The sequence below is a fragment of the Leptonychotes weddellii genome, chromosome 2 (assembly GCF_054177405.1).
Source record: "Leptonychotes weddellii isolate Sample4059 chromosome 2, ASM5417740v2, whole genome shotgun sequence".
NCBI classification, from domain to species: Eukaryota; Metazoa; Chordata; class Mammalia; order Carnivora; family Phocidae; genus Leptonychotes; species Leptonychotes weddellii.
In genome coordinates, this window is record NC_138370.1 from 116295047 (window position 1) to 116313018 (window position 17972).

A 17972-nucleotide genomic window follows, 5' to 3' on the forward strand; every position below is an offset into this window, starting at 1 on the left:
GCCTGCTTCTCCCTCTCCCTTTGCCTGCCGCTCTCCCTGCTTGTGCTCTCTCTCTCTCTCAAATAAATAAAAAAAAAAAAAAAGAAGAAAAGAAAAATTGTGTGTCTGCTCACCGCTCTGCAGAGTGCTAGGTGAAAGAGTTTTATCGAGGAGCTTAAATTCTAGAGGGGGACAGATGACAAGTGTATATACTCTTATCGGGTGGTAATAAGTGCCTTGAGCAACAGAAAGCTGGGTAAGGAGTTAGGGAATAGTAGGCTGCTGATGGGCCCGTGCCATTTATAGAGGGCTGTATGAGAAGGCCTCTGTTACCGTGGCGTCTGAGCAGAGACTTGAAGTGTTGCGGGGAGTGAGAGTTTTCGATTTGTGAGAAAAGCAGGTGCTGAGGCCTTGCAGAGGGAGGGTGCTTGAGATGTTTAGAGAACAGGAAGGGCTTGGCTGGAGGCAGGTGAGAGCTGGGGTCAGGTTGGTGGAGGCGCCTGCAGACCCAGCAGGCCAGTGTGAGGACTTTGACTTCGGAGCTCAGTGAGTCTGAGCCTAGAGTGGGTCCTCTCCACAGAGATGCATTCCTGTCTCCTCCTTGAGGTTTCTCAAGTACGCTACCTCTCCTTCTACCAGCAACAGTGCTGCCTTAGCCCTCCCCTGTGTTCCCTTAGTAGTACTCTTTGTCATACCCGTACTGAATAGCTGCCTTGTTTGTCTCCTCTCCCTAAGCTGAGGTCCTAGATTTTTTTTTTCAAACCTCTGAATTCCTATTTCGTTGAATTAATGTCTGTCGAATTTTAGAATTGCTGAAAATGGGGTAATTATTGAAAACTGGGTAAGAGATGCTCAACAGTATTGTGGAGTGGACTGCTACCTCATGTGAATGTGGATTCTGTTTTGCTGATCACTGTGCATTTAGTGCCCAAGCAATGAGCCGTGCATAGTAAGTGGTGAATGATCGAGTCAACACCCATGTGCCAGCCTCTCTGCTTGCTCCTCCACTTCCCTGAAACCCACGGGCAAGCCTCCGCCAAATCTCTTAACACCTTTCCCTGCTGCCTTATCCTTTCTCTAATCACAAGCTCAAGAAATGCCAATATTTTGGAGATTCTTTCATTCATTCATTGTAAATGAACGTAAATGTAACAAAGAAATGTAGGTAATTTCTCTCCAGGCTAAATAGATGGGGGTTGTTGTGCAATTTTGGGCTCATTTGCACTTCTGTTTTCCTTTCTTTGGTGGTAATTTTTTTGAGGTTATTTTATTACTGGGCCCTTGAATCTTTAATAAACAAGACACTGATGGGTCTAGAATATCCTTTCTATAAACAGCTCAAGCAGGAGTAGACTGAAAAGTCTACTACCAGAAATAAAATCGACAGTATTTCTTAGCGTGTTTCATTTGGTTGAACAAATAATTAGAGTTGATTTATTTACCTCACTGTGCTGGTGCAGACCTGTAGGCTTTTTGTGCTCACCACTGAGTCTTTAGAAATGGCCGGCTGCAGCAGGGACTCTTCAACCCCACAACATCTAGGTATCATCTTTTTTTTTTTTTTTTTAAAGATTTTATTTATTTTTTCATGAGAGAGAGAGAGAGAGGCAGAGGGAGAAGCCGGCTCCCAAGGAGCAGGGAGCCCGATGCGGGACTCGATCCCAGGACCCTGAGATCATGACCTGAGCCGAAGGCAGACGCTTAACCATCTGAGCCACCCAGGCGCCCGATCTAGGTATCATCTTAAGCCTGGAAATCTTACCAGTCAGTAACTCTCGAGTCCTCAGTCCTTACATCTCAGGCTTCCACATTCTATCTGTTTCCCCCATAATACCTGCGTGTCTTTGAGCCTGCAGGGGAAGGACGTTGGGAGACCCTAAGGATTGTATTTGCTGTAAGATGAGGCAAAGCATTTAATTTTTTTTTTTTTAGATTTTATTTATTTATTTGCCAGAGAGAGAGAGAGCATAAGAGAGCGAGAGCATAAGCAGGGTGAGTGGCAGGCAGAGGGAGAAACAGACTCCCCACCAACCAAGGACCCCAGTGCAGAACTCCATCCCAGGACACTGGGATCATGACCTGAGCCAAAGGCTGACACTTAACCCACGAGCCACCCAGCCGTCCTGAGGCAAAGCATTTAAAGTAACATATGTTAGTGATAGGAATTTTTGTCCATTTTTAACTAAAAATCATTGTGTGCAGTAGGCTGTCTTATGTATAATCAGAAATACTGGATTATTGATCTTTAATAGTGTTGCAGTCCATTGTGATAAACCTAGTGTGATAGACCCTTTAGTTTTTTAGTATGTGAAATACGTTGTATATTTTAGTCCGCTTAAAGTGGGTACCATTTGTATTTTGACCAACAAAGTGGTCATTTCGCTCTGTGCTGAGTGTTTGTTTTGGGTTTGAGTTTTTTTGTTTTCGCTGTTTTAATGGTTGTGTATGAGTAGGGCCTTCATTTTATTTCTCTAATAGAGTGGTCTTACTGTGAAATGTGTACGTTGGTTTTCTTATGTCAAGGACAATTGTCAGGGACTTTGATTTAAGTTTACTCTCACAAATTAAAAAAAAATTGTTACCTGCTTCTATTTGTATATAGCATATTAGTGTGTGACTTGGGACAATAGTAATGCATTTGGTTATTTCAAGTACAGTATTATCATTGCACCATGGCAGTCAGGTGCTGCAGTACCCAGGCACGCTCGAGACTTGCGGGTGCGCTGTGACAACCCTCTCTTTTTGTCATGCTGACCCAATAGCAGACACTGTGAAGCCTTAGGAAAACTGAACCTCTTTTTAGCCAAGAGAACAGACTTATTACCCATTTTGGTGAAATTACAAGCTCAAATTAGTAACTGTAAGTCCGCTACATTCGTGTGAAGCTATAGTGGGTTTAAAGTATGGTGTTCACATTTTGGAGTCTAGAAGACTCCTGGGTGAGAATTTCTTTTTTCGCTAATAAACTCATTACAGTTTTCTTTTGTGTATGGCCTAATCCCTTTAAAATATTCTTTATTGCTGCTTACGAAAGATCAGTGCCTATTTATAATGGCACTTCAGAGGCCCAGAAATTAAGGGATTTGAATTCTGGAACTACCTCTGCCACTACAGAGCTGAGTTGCTTTGGGCCCCTGACCTGTCCTGTGGGGCCTCTGGTTCTCCATCTGTTGGCGGTCCTTTCCCCTGCAGCTCCCTTCCGTAACAGTGATAGTTGAGTGCTGACACTCCTTGGTTTTCCTCCGTCCTTAAGCCCTTGGTACCTATGGTGCGAGAGGGATCCTCTTACAGGGTCCTCTTTGACATGAATAAAAGGTCGATGACTTTGCTCTTTTTTAAAGAAAGTTTTATTTAAATAGATACACGCTGCGGGGAGGGGGAGGGGGAGAGTCACAAGCGGACTGTGCTGAGTGTGGTGCCGCCAGTGCAGGGCTCAGTCCCACAACCCCAAGAGCACGACCTGAGCCAAAACCAAGAGGCCGGTGCTTAACCAGCTGCACCACCCAGGTGCCCCGAATTTGCTGCATTTTAAAATATCAGTTCCAGCTCCCTCTTCCTGTATTCTTCTTCCCAGCTTGTTTCCCTCTTCTCCAGCCAGTATGGACTTAAAGAGGCCAATTAATTTAATATTAGCCTAAGAAAAGTAATCATCTGATGCACAGCTATTGTATTTATGGAAGTGTAGTTGACATACAGTGTTATACTTAGCCATTACTTGATATTACAAACTCATCCGGGGCACCTGGGTGGCTCAGTGGGTTAAGTGTCTGCCTTGGGCTCAGCTCATGATCCTGGAGTCCCAGGGATCGAGTCCCGCATCAGGCTCCCTGTTCAATGGGGAGTCTGCTTCTCCCTCTCACCCTCCTCCCTCTCATGCTCTCGCTCACTCTTTCATTCTCTCTCTCAAAAACAAAAACAAAAAACCATGCCAAAATTATTTTGTATTATTTTTTTCTTCAGGGGGACAACTGATTTGTTTATATCTGCATAGAACCTTGTAGACTTACTGTAGGTTTATTGCCTTGCTCTAAGTAAAACATCCACCCACATAAATTTTACTTTATAATTTAGGAGGTGATTGATTATTGTATATAAGACTCAACACTTTATGTGTCATACTGATGCAGGGCCCATGCTAATGTTCTCTGTATCATTCCAATTTTAGTATATGTGCTGCTGAAGCGAGCAATAGGACTAAACGCTTTGAGAAGAATCCCACAAGTGGGGCACCTGACTGGCTCAGTCAGTGGAGCATGCGGCTCTTGATCTTGGGGTTGCCAAGTTGGGTGTAGAGATCAATTAAAATAAAATACAGTCTAAAAAAAAAATCCCACAAGTATTGTCTCAAAATGTCCAGATCTCTTAGTACATTTTAAGTGTTTGAATTTAGAAAAGCAATTTATATATTTGTTTTAATCTCTCTAACATTTATTCAGATTGCATTACCTTATTGATATATATTTTTAAATTTTTTTTAGAGATTTTATTTATTTGTCAGAGAGACAGAGAGCTCGAGCACAAGCAGAGGGAGAAGCAGGCTTCCTGCCGAGCAAGGAGCCTGATGCAGGACTCGATCCCAGGATCCTGGGATCATGACCTGAGCCAAAGGCAGACGCTTAACTGACTGAGCCATGCAGGCGTCCCTATATTTTAATTTTGAAATAATTATAAACATACAGGAAGTTTCAAAAATAGTAGAATCCATGTACCCTTCACCCATCACCCTTTACCCAGTGGTAGCATTTTACATGACTGTAGTATAATACTGACTTGTATGTATTTTATTGCTAAAAGCATAATGATCTTGCTCATTTTGAAAAATGTTGACAAATACAAGAATGTTGATATTTTTGTTCACCTCAGGGTGAAGAGGTTAATATGTACAAATTCAGATTCCATGCTTATTTCCATAGGTACCAAAGATATATATTTCTCCCGTACATTTGCTGTAAAAAGGGTGACGAGTAGGCAAACAGCTGATAACTTCCCAATCAGTAGTTCATTCACAGCCCTGGATATAGTCATGTAAAATTTCAATTACATGGCATTCTTCTTAATTCTGCTTTGCTGGACTTCTTTATTTAATTGCTAGTATATTTGCTTACTAGGAACTTTCATTCTTAAGACGTAACACAATATAAAGAAAGAAATATTGGACAGTTAGTTAAGAGATATTAAGTACCCTCTATCACTGTACTGAATATAAAGGAGATTTTGGAAAAGCAGGAGGGGTATTTATAGTGTAGATGAATAAACAGCTGTAGAACATTACCACATATTGTATAATGTATTTAGCAAGTTTTAGTCTCTAAACACGTACACATAGGGATATAATTGGCCTTCAGTAAGCATTTGTTGAGTGAATGACTGTACTTAGGTAATAAGCATGTTGTCACAAAATTATGTAAGTCTTAAGAAAATAAATGTTTACTGTCACTCTTAGGAATTCTAAAACTATTCATTATCGACTGAAAGAATGATAATACATGTTTTATTATGTTTCTTTATTCTCTTTGCCCTAGAAATCCTTTGGTAAACTCATAATCAGTTTTCCTTGATAAAACCCTGGGTCTCTGTGACTCTAAAGCCCAAGTATTTTCCCCATGGCATGTTGCTCATTAAAACACAGTATTAGGTGATAAATGCCATATTTAAGTAAACAAGTATGAAATAAAAATAAGCTCCCTATCAGTTATTTTTAGAAAAATCATTGTGTAATTGATTGCCTAATTTTATTTAGCTTGACTTATTTCTGTAATGACTAGTGACTAAATTAGATCAAGTATAAGGGATTAAACTTGCTCTGAAGACCTAGTTTTTATTTCCCAAAATGATGATACACTGTAAATAGACTCTCAAAGATGCTAAAAATGTATATTAAAAATTCTATAATTTTTTCCTAAATATTTATTAAATGTTTTATAGTATGCTATGCTGGGTGCTGTGGGAGCTATAAGGATGTCTAAGACATGGATAGTTCTCTCAGTATCTTTATAATACACTGAAGGTAAGATAGACTCATAAGGAATAGTATGTGATTAGTTTGTGAAGTACAGAAGTTCTATGACTGCTTAGTAGAAAGATTACTTTTAGTTGAGATGATTAGGGGAACCTTACGATGATGTTTGATCTGAGTATCAGGTTGATAGAATTTCCTTGGAGAAAATTGTGAAATTTACTTATGTCAGAATTACAGAAAATTATACAATTGATTTTACTATCAATCAGGTGAGTTTTCTAGGAAAAAGTCTGATTTTAATATTTAAATAATGAAGATAGGGATGCCTGTGTGGCTCAGTCGGTTAATTGCCTGCATTTGGCTCAGGTCCCTGGGATCGAGTCCCATGTCGGGCTCCCTGCTCAGCGGGGAGCCTGCTTCTCCCTCTGCCTGCCGCTCCCCCTGCTTGTGTGCTGCTCTCTCTCTCTCTCTCTCTCTCTGTGACAAATAAGTAGATAAAATCTTAAAAAGAAATAATGATGATAAGGATTAGGAATAAAGTAAAATATTTAGGAAAAAACTATTTTTTTTAAAAGGTCAGAGAAAGAGAGCACAAGCAGGGGGAGTGGCAGGCAGAGGCAGGGGGAGAAGCAGGCTCCCCGCCCAGCAAGGAACCCAATGTGGGACTTGATCCCAGACCCTGGGTTCATGACCTGAGCCGAAGGCAGATGCTTAACCAACTGAGCCACCCAGGCGCCCAAAAAAACCCTATTTTTAACATGAAAACCTTTTGCTCCTGAAGCATTTTGCAGCTAGGTTACCCTGAAAATTGTACTAAATATGATTTTCCTAGCCTGTATTCTTTTTAAAGATAATTTAATCTGTTGGATTAATGACAAATGTGTTTTATATATTTCATCTTAGTTTGATGACTCCAGAAATAGATGAGTTATCTCTTTGGTGAAATTGAAAACTGTTTTATTGCTGTTTTATTTCTGAGGTTCCAGTGTCTAAAGTATTTCTATTTTCTCTAAGTGAAATAGCATTGAAAAAATTATCTTGATGGGGCACCTGGGTGGCTCAGTCGGTTGAGCACCCGACTCTTGATTTTGGCTCAGGTCATGATCTCAGGGTTGTGGGGTTGAACCCCACATCGGGCTTCGCACCCAGCACAGAGTCTGCTTGAGATTCTCTCTCCTTCTCTCTCTGCCCCTTCCCCCTAAAATAAATAAATAACGTCTTTAAAAAAAATTATCTTGACATTGTGAAATTATTATTTTTTTTAAGACGTTATTTATTTATTTATTTGACACAGAGAGAGAGAGAGACAGAGAGAAACACAAGTAGGGGGAGTGTGAGAGGGAGAAGCAGGCTTCCCGCAGAGCAGGGAGCCGGATGCGGGGTTCAATCCCAGGACCCGGATCAGGACCTGAGCCGAAGACAGACGCTTCATGACTGAGCCACCCAGGTGCCCTGACATTGTGAAGTTATTGCTAAGAGGTAGCTCTTGGTGGCAGCCTAAAGAAGAGGCTAGAGGAAGATGGAAAAGGACAATGTGTGTGAATGGCAACACCATAGGGGAGTTCTCTGTAGAAGGGAATTGTTTTACCTCAGGTCATTCAGTGTAGCTGATGCCATGCTGGACCTAGTTAGACCAGAGCATTTCTGAAAGCTAGTTTCTTGGTCAAACCTATATAAAGAGGAAAAAAACCAAAAAACCTATATACAGAGCAGAAAATCTTTTGAGTTTGCTTTAGTTATATAATAAATATTAGCGGAAAATGGTGTCAACACATTCATTTGTGTTCTCCACCTCCTTTTCCACAGAGACCTAGATTTAAATCTGAGTCACCAGAGTAAATAAGTTCAGCGATTCCCAGCTTGTGTTAGATTGCATAACCTAACCAACTACATGGGTTGGCAGAGGTGTTTCTACTTTCAGGAGGGAAATTCTGCAAATTCTGTAAGTTTACTTACGTGTACCACATCAAGACATGGCAGCTGCTGAAAGGCATGGAGGCTGCCATTACTACGGCACATGTACCTGTGTGTTTGGGGCCGGTCAGGAGAAATACGTGCTGAATAGCCTTTCTGAAATGATGATATTTAATGCTAGTGATCTGTAGGCATAGCCCGGAGAAGGGTATTGTATCTTTCTTAGAAAGCTTATTCTTTTTCTTCTTCATGAATTTGCATGCACTTTGAATTTTCTCAGCCTAATACATTCATCAGAAATGAGCCATTTTTTGACTGTTGCTTGCCAGTGTTGAAAGATCTTTAAAAGGATCCTCACATTGTGGCCTTTCTTCTTACTCTGCTTGTTGACACCTACTTTAAGCGTAGATTTTAATAGTTGCTTTGCATATCCTGATGTCAGAGCATCATTCCAGTCTAGTCAAGATCGTTTAGCAAGTGCTATTTTAATGGAAGAAGACCAGTTGCATTCCAGTACCTAATTGTTGTTTTGGTGTTATTATTTAATATCTAGCATGCTTATATCTATCAATCACATCTGCGTGTACTTTTTTCAGTTTTATTAAAGCTTAGAAATGCTCTTATATAGCATGCTGATTTCGGCATTTTGAAAATTTTTCTCATATCCTTGTGAGTAGCAGATTTAAGTACTATACACAAGTTTTGAGTTTGGTCTCATTTCATCATCTGTCATCATTAAGGGTTCAATAAAATAGTCCTGTTTTTACAAAAAATGTTTTAAGGATGGCAGAGTGACTACATTAGTAAAGAATCCTCTGGCTTATTGGAGTTACAGGTAAAACTAAATTACATTATTATTTTCGTATCACATAATCTGTTTTCTTCATGAGAATTCAACTCACTATAGGATGTCTGTGAACAGCAATTTAGAAGATACATTGGCCAGTAACTCATTTCCAGATACCTGTAATAAAATGGATTTTTAAAAGATAAATATTAACGGGGTACCTGGGTGGCTCAGTCGTTAAGCGTCTGCCTTCGGCTCAGGTCGTGATCCCAGGGTCCTGGGATTGAGCCCTGCATCGCGGGCTCCCTGCTCGGCGGGAAACCTGCTTCTCCCTCTCCCACTCCCCCTGCTTGTGTTCCTGCTCTCACTATCTCTCTCTTTCTGTCAAATAAATAAATAAAATCTTAAAAAATAAAATAAAAAAAGATAAATATTAAGCATAGTGTTAGGCTGAGGAAAGGGTTATAGTAATATAAAATCAGAATAAAGGAAAATAATTGCCTGGTGAAAGAGTAAGAGCAAATGAAATTAATCCATGACGTGGCATGCATTTTGCCTTGTGCTTATTGTTGTCAGTAGGGAGTTGTTTTTGGGAAGAGGGACTTAGAACTCACATCACACTTGGTTTTGTCAGAGTAAGGTCCTCCCTGGAGGAAGTTGTCTTTCTACAGTGACTGTACTGCATCTAACCTGAGTACATTTGACACTCCTTAACTAGCCATCTGAATCCTTGATTGATTTGTTTTTATTCAACAAGAGTTTATTAACTGTCTACTTTCTGTGGTGTAAATGTTAAGATAGTAAAATACTATTTCTCATTTCGAAGAGCTAGTAAACTACTTTAGCTTATGAACAGATAATTATTAAATACTGTGATAACGACATCTGTGTTGAGGTTTCATTGGCTTTCCTCCTTAGCCACAGTATTTGGGGTTCCTTTTATTCACTGCACTTGTTCTTACTGCAGCGCCCTTGGCTTATAAGGGGCCTAAGGTAAGTACACATACCTTTTTCCTTGAATCTTCAGCTACGTTTCCCTTATACCTGTGATCATCCCACTTGTGGCTTGATGTTTAGTTAGGAATCAAGGTAGAGAAAGCCAGGGAAGGGAACAACTTTAATGAAGGTGTAGTATTCATTGAAGTATTCAAGTATTCAATGAAGGTGAAGTAAAATGAAGGTGGAGAAAGTGATGGGAATCCCATTTTGGATACTAAATGGGATTAGAAGTTTAATTAAGTTTCATAAAGAAGTATTCAGCATTGATCAAAAGAGATACTAATTGGTGCGCCCGGCTGGCTCAGTTGGTAGAACATGCAACTCTTGATCTCGGGGTTGTAAGTTCGAGCCTCACGTTGGGTGGAGAGATTACTTAAAAATAAATAAAAACTTAAAAAAAAAGATACTAAGTTATATGACAAGATACATACACTTTTTATTGCTCTCATTACCTTATCAGTTTTGTGTCAAGAAATTACTGCTAGAATTCTTGGGAATGAAATGATCATTTCTAAATGCTATAATAGAATATATTTATAAAATATAATGTAGTCTTTGTCTTTTTTTCTACTTTTAAAAAATTATAATCTAGTGATTTAAAAAAATTTTTTTGGCATGTAAATGTCCGGAAATCATATTATCTTAATATTATTATGCTACAAGGTGTACAATCCATACCATTTAGAAATTTTTTTCTTTCATTTGTTTGCTTTGTTTCTAAATTCCGTAAGTTTACTTACATGTACCATATCAAGATATGATAGAGTTTTGTTGTATTTATGATGATAGAGCATGGCCCAGTTTTAGACTAGGGCAGAGGTTACAATTATACAGGACAGAGTAGAAGGAGTCCACACTTAGAAATAGTGCTGCATGTTAGAGCCAGTCTCGTCTAAACTAGAGGGGTAGAGGAAAGGTCTCTTTGGTCAGCCATGTCAGGAGTAGAACAGCTAGAGAGCAAACCTTTTGTTACTGCGAATTCAAGATGAAGCAGCACATGGAATCTTGGAGAAAGAAAGTGTGTGTGTGTGTGTGTGTGTGTGTGTGTGTAAATGAATAAAATAAATACCCACAGGTACACATATGTGAGTGGCTGTCAGAGAATTCTGTTTGAGGGTGCTGGGCTGTAGATCATGGCCTGATTTCTGTCCTTGGGATTGGGACTGGTAAGCAAAAGTAGGTGTCCCAGTCCTAGGAAAGACAGGATGGGGAACAGACTAAGAACCTACAAAAGTGTCAAAACAGAAGCTTAGTTATAATAACTGAGGTATCAACAGGGCTAGAACAGCAGAAAGAGTAGGAGTAGGACAGAGTGTGTATCGGAACAAGCTAGGAATCCTAGTCCTCTAATTTGGGGTATAAGGGTTGGGTGAATTAGTGTTAACAATGACTTGATCTGGAATCAAAGATTGGGGCTGAAACTGCTTATGCCTCTCCTGTCACAAGTCCATGTTGGTGATCTACGATTTAAGTGACACGAGAAGCAAGGCACATGGAGAGTAGAATTAGGCTGGGCTTGACATTTTTATACTAAGTATCTTTTAAGGAAAAAAATTCATTGCCATTGTTTTTTTTTTTTTTTAAGATTTTATTTATTTATTCATGAGAGATAGAGAGAGAGAGAGACAGAGGCAGAGGGAGAAGCAGGCTCCCCGCGGAGCAGGGAGCCCGATGCGGGACTCGATCCCAGGACCCTGGGATCATGACCTGAGCTGAAGGCAGACGCTTAACTGACTGAGCCACCCAGGCGTCCCTCATTGCCATTGTTAATCAGTAATCATTTAGTTTGCTTTATTGGCACTGGTAAGGTGTCACGAGTTGCAAAGAAATGCTGATGCCTCACAGTAAAGTCTTAACAGGGAACTGCTGCTGAAATGAACAAACTGAAGCTTTGGAGTGAGTACACTTTCTTGCAAAATAAGAGGATATGAAAAAGCATGGTAGGCATGAGGGTTCTAATGTCATGATTCTGAAGGCAAAAGTACAACATGATAGGAGTTGAGTTTTTGAGCAGGGTAAGAGGAAGCAAGGAAAATGTATGATTATGATAATTTGATATTAAAATGAGAACCTTCCACACCTTTTTTTCACTTCCTAGAAGAAGTCCTATTAGCATGTTTTGGGTTGCAATCAGCTGATACTCATTAGCTTACGGGGGAACAAAAGCCATTTTTGGAACCCATACTGGACATTGAATGATGACTTGAACAAGTGGGTCTTGAATAGAAGAAACCAGAGGAGCTCTGGGGATCTCATCAGTTTTTATACCTTCTTTCTAGACCCCTGCCATTAATGTGACTTTACATTAAAGATTTAATCTCTCTGCCTTGCCTTTTCAGTTTTTACATTCCAGTAAGAAAGGTTTAGATTACCCTGTTCAGACCAGCTATCTGTCTCCCAAAGCTAGGGGACCAGGATTATGATATATAGTCATAGCCCCAGAATCTATGGCTGGTGGCCATCCCCAAGAAGGGGATATCAAAAGTGGGGTAGCCCTCCTAGGAAATAACTAGAATATCTCAGCCTTTAGTAGTTTAACCACCTCTTTTCCCTTCTCTTCTTTCCCCTCATTTCCCTCCCCACTTATGTAAATGTGGAGATAACCCTGTTATCCCATCTGTTGTTGCAGTTTTTCTAATGGGAGAAAATCTCAACACAAGCTGCGGTACCATATTCAGAGGGAGGGCCATAGGGCAACTGGTTCTAGTGTTATGCTGCCCCTGGTTGCATTGTGATTCTTGATATTTTACAACTTAAATTTAATTCCTGCTAATTTGCCATTTACACGATTGGGGGAAAGGAAAAGGAGATAAAAAGAAAATGTGTTTAAAGGGAAAGATGGGTGTACTTGTTACACGCTGGTGACTAGTAAGGAAATCAGTGCTGGCTTCAATCTTCAGTTTTGCGTTAGTACGCGCACCCTAATCTGTTTCACTTCAGGTTTCATACCTTCTGCTAGTATCTTGGCTTATCAGGGTTCTGTTCCTAACAAGCTGACCATCTTGCATTCTTGAAAGAGTCTGAGCCCTCATAGTTCCAACTGTATGGAATTGGGATAGTCTTCTACTAACCTTAACATGTGCACAGTACTGTGAGAACGTACTTCAGGGGAGTCCCCTGAGTTCTTCTCATGGTCTTCCTAGCTCCCAGAGTTATAGTAGCAACCTCACTTCCCCTTGATAGCCAGGGACAGTCACCCCCAACCAATTCTGTAACCTCTATTTTTGTTCTTGTTTTTCTACTGTCCTGAGGAAATCGAACTGAACATGATAAGCTCAGCTTTCAATAGAGTGAAACAGTTATTTTGTTTCCTGGAATAAGAATTTCTTAAGGGTACTAAACTTCTAGATAGCAGATTTCAGAGTTCTTGATATAAGGAACAAAACCTTGAGAGCAGAAAAGACATCACTCCACTGTAATCGTTGGTTCCCTCATCCGTTGTATTCTGGAGATGGGAAACAGCATTTATTGGGTTGGTGGTTCAGAGCCTATTTTATATCCTGTAGCATCCCAAATTCAGAAGTTTTTAGCTGGGGCAACAACTGATATATTAAGTTTCAAGAAGCCTTTACTTTCTGCTAGGGAGACATCAGTGTCTGAATAAGGGTCTACCTGATCATGAGGCTGTAAGCATCTACTCATTGCCATTTGAAGGGAATTTTTGGGTCAGAGGCCATGTGATTGATTGATTTTTTAAAATAAGATTTTATTTGAGAGAGAGCGAGTGAGCACATGAGAGCAGGGTGAGGGGCAGAGGGAGAAGCAGATCCCCCGCTGAGCAGGGAGCCTGGTGCAGGGGTTCAATCCCGGGAGTCCGGGATCATGACCTGAGCCGAAGGCAGACACTTAACCGGAGGCAGACGCTTAACCGACTGAGGCACCCCAAGGCCATGTGATTTATATGAAACATTCGGATAATCTTGTGTAGTGTTCCTAGCAAGGCCAATTCAGAATCTGTGTCTCTTACAGCAAAGAACCAGCCATCACCATTTTTTTTAAAGTTTTTATTGAAATTCCAGTTAGCTAACATGCAGTGTAATATTAGTTGCAGGTGTGAAATGTAGTTGATTCAGCACTTCCATACAATACCCAGTGCTCATCACAAGTGCACTCCTTCATCCCCATCACACACTTCCCCCATCCCCACACCCACTGCCATCACCATTTCTGTAATCCAGGGAGCTTGCAGTACTTTGCCTGCTAAGAAGTAGTGCCTATGGAGAACTCAGGCAAATGGATTCTACAGTAGTGGCAGTTGCGGTCAGTCTTAGTGAGTCAGGTAATTGATCCCTTGCATAACTGCTCTTCCCACCACCTGGTTGTGGTTTTCATGAACTCACTGAGCAAGGACTAGGCTGGCTGCAGGAGGAGTTAGGACTTGATCTCTGTTGTGGGTCATCTCTCCAATGATCATTAAGAGGCTTAATATTTTGATTTGTTTGCTTTGGCAGCGGCAGGATTCTGGTGAGGAATTTTTTTAAGCTATGGCCCCATTGTGAGAGGTTCATTCAAATAGCCATTCCTTAAAACTCCCCATGATTTTTCCTCTGATCTTTTCCTTCAAGGCCATTGATTATGGCACAGAAAAGATCGTAGGCTCTCTAGCCACTTCAAGAAGTACCTACTACAGAAGTAATAATATATTCCGTAAGTTCTCAAAACTTAATTTTATGGGGCGCCTGGGTGGCTCAGCCGTTTAGCGTCTGCCTTCGGCTCAGGTCATGATCCCAGGGTCCTGGGATGGAGCCCCGCATTGGGCTCCTTGCTCAGCAGGGAAGCCTGCTTCTCCCTTTCCCACTCCCCCTGCTTGTGTTCCCTCTCTCGCTGTCTCTCTCTCTGTCAAAAAATAAATAAAAATTAAAAAAAAAAACTTAATTTTATATTCTAAAAGTTTTCAAAAAATGTTTTATATTACTTGATTCAGACCTTTTCTCTTTTTGATTTCATGTTTTATAGTTTCTCAGCCATAAAGGCCTCACTTTTTTTAAAGATTTTATTTATTTATTTGTCAGAGAGAGAGCACAAGCAGGGGGAGTGGCAGGCAGAGGGAGAAGCAGATTCCCCGCTGAGCAGGGATCCCCATGTGGGACTCGATCCCAGGACCCTGGGGATCATGACCTGAGCCAAAGGCAGACGCTTAACCGACTGAGCTACCCAGGCATCCCAAGGCCTCACTTTAAAATTTCTTTTTATTTTCATTTATAGAATGCTAAAATGCCATATATCCTGTGATTGTGAAGGCATGTGTATACATATATATACATATATGTGCATATGTGTATATATATGCTCATTTGAGTATAGGAAGTGTTCTAAAAAGTGCATACCAGACTTATGATTCTCTTTGGAGCATGGGTTGGGGGGAAAAGAAGACTAGGAATTGTAGTGGAGAGCAACTTTTATTGTTTTAAAAAAATATGTTCTGCTAGACACTTCATATTTTACTGAGCATGCACTTTCATTAATATGAAAAATGCCAACATATGACTTTTATTTCTTAAAGTTAGGAGAGAGAATTTCAGGATGATTAAAGACTAATAAGCACTATTTATATATAAAGCTACCTGTGTTGTCAACAAAAGCATATGTAGTGGTTTTAAATTTTTCTTTTAGCCTACGTATTTGACTATCAGCTGCTTATTGAAAGTCATTGCATAAATTAGTTTTTCATGTATTTACACAAAAGTTGAATTTCTTTGCTTTTCTCATAAACATAAAGTGTTCATTTAAAACTGTAACAAAAAGTGTAATATATCCTAATCTGAAATGTCTATAATTCAGAGGTCAGATTGCAAAAAGGAGTTGCAAGAGGGAGGCTTTCAACATACTATTCTCCCTTCCTAATTTTAGGTTTCATGTCAGGCATCTGATAAGGACCCAATGCTATGAAGGGCTCTAAAGTAGATGTAAAAGGATGTACTTTCCAGTTTTTAGTATGGCAGTCTCGATTGTATCATCTTAAGACTGTTCAGTAGTTGATGATGATTTTGTCACCTTCCAAAGAACAGTCTATTACCTTTTTTTTTTTTTAAAGGAACCTATTCTTTGAAGTACATACACAGAGAAAAGTGAACAAATATAAATGAACATTTAAATATACTATTTTAGGGGCACCTGGGTGGCTCAGTCGGTTAGGTGTCTGCCTTTGGCTCAGGTCATGATCCCAGAGTCCTGGGATGAATCCTGCATCGGGTTCCCTGCTCAGCGGAGATCCTGCTTCTCCCTCTCTGCCTACTTGTGCTCTCTATCTCTCTGTCAAATAAATAAATAAAATCTTAAAAAAATATATACTATTTTAAAAAATGAAAAGGCTAGCCATAGGCTGGGAAAAATATTTGCAAAACATTTATCTGGCAGAGGATTTGAACCAAAATACCTTAAGAACTGTCACTATTTGATAATAAGACAAAGAGCCCTGTCAAAAAATAGACAAAGAATTTGCACCGAAGATACATGAATGGCCAATATATCCCACATAAAAAGATACAAGTATGTGGGGCACCTGGGTGGCTCAGTCGTTAAGCATCTGCCTTCGGCTCAGGTCATGATCCCAGGGTCCTGGGATCGAGCCCCGCATCGGGCTCCCTGCTTGGTGGGAGGCCTGCTTCTCCCTCTCCCTCTCCCCCTGCTTGTGTTCCCTCTCTCGCTGTATCTCTCTCTGTCAAATAAATAAATAAAAATCTTTAAAAAAAAAAAAATTGGTGAAGATGTGGAACAACTAGAAGTTTCCTTTGATCCATTTCTGGTGAAATGGTATTGCCACTTTAGGAAACAGTTGGTAGTTTCTTATAAAGTTAAACATTTTCTCTATGAATTATAAATTTCATTCCTAGGTATATACGGAAGAGAAATGAAAGCATATGTCCACAAAAAAGCTAATGTTCATAGCGTTATTCAAAATGGTTCTCATTTAATTTTAATGAATAACAGTGTTGAACATCCTTTCATGTGTTTCATTGCTCTATCTACATCTGTCTTTTTAAGAAGTATTGACATCTTTAGCTCTTTTTAAAATTAGGTTGCTTATTTTACTGTTGAGTCATAAGAGTGTTTTGTTTATTTTGGATATAATTGTCTTTTTTGTGGTATATGTTTTATAAATTCTCCCAGTTTGGGAGTTGTTTCTTTTTTTTTATACTTTTTATTTTTTATGTTATTATTGTAGTTTATTTTTTAAGTAAACTCTACTCCAACGTAGGGCTCGAACTCAGAACTCTGAAATCAAGAGTTGCATGCTCTACCGACTGAGCCAGACAGGCACCCCAGATTTGTTTCATTTTTAAAACCCTGTCTTTTTGGAATTTAAGAAACAAAACCGAGGACCATGGGGGAAGAGAGGGAAAAATAAAACAAGATGAAATCAGAGAGGGAGACAAACCATAAGAGACTCTTTTGTAAATTTTTATTTTATTTTTATAGATTTTTATTTATTTGAGCTAAGAGAGTGTGAGAGAGAGCAAGAGAGAGCTAGCACAAGCTGGGGGCAGGGCAGAGGGAGAGGGAGAAGCAGACTCCCCGCTGAGTGGAGAGCCAGATGCGGGGCTCTATCCCAGGACTCTGGGATCCTGACCCAAGCCAAAGGCAGACGCTCAACCAGCTGAGCTGCCCAGGCGCCCTGTGAGAAACTCTTAATCATAGGAAAGAAACTGAGGGTTGCTGCAGGGGAGGGGGGTGGGGGGATGGGGTAACTGGGTGATGGACATTATGGAGGGCACGTGATGTAATGAGCACTGGGTATTATATAAAACTGATGGATCACTGAACTCTACATCTGAAACTAATAATACATTATATGTTAATTAATTGAATAAAAAAATTCTCAATAGAGATTAGAACTTCAGGAAAAACATAAATCATCTTGCTGAAAAGCAAATATTTGTGGGTCCTGAAGCATGTAAGATTGGGGGACCCTAATTAGGAAAAAGAATATAAAATTATGATTATAAGATTAGGTACAAAAGTTAACATTTGCTGTGGACTTTGGGTGATAATGATGCGTCACTGTAGGTTCATCAGTTGTAACAAAGGTTCCATTCTATGGGGGGGATGTTGATAATGGGAGAGGCTATGTATGAGTGGGGGCAGAAATTATTTGAGAAATTTCAGTACCTTGCATTCCATTATGTAACCTAAATCTGCTCTAAAAAATAATAAAGTCTAAAATATATATATATATATATATATATATATCTTTTGAAGAGAGAAGTTAATTTTGATGAAATCCAGTTTGTCAGTGTTTCCTTTTATGGTTTTTGCTTTATAGCCTATCAGAGAATTCTGTCAGAGAATCCTATTAGAGAATTCTTCCTAACCCAAAGTCAATATTATTTTGTA

General features: G+C 39.8%; 1 protein-coding gene and 1 non-coding gene across 3 annotated transcripts in view; one reads left to right on the forward strand and one right to left on the reverse strand.

The window, feature by feature from the left end:
* Nucleotides 1-17972, forward strand: part of WDFY3 (WD repeat and FYVE domain containing 3) — a 261467-nt gene that overhangs the window by 4960 nt on the left and 238535 nt on the right. The window lies entirely within an intron of this gene.
* On the reverse strand, nt 4062-4168 carry LOC115939688 (U6 spliceosomal RNA). Its single transcript, XR_004074466.1, has one exon. It is a non-coding gene; the product is annotated as a U6 spliceosomal RNA (small nuclear RNA).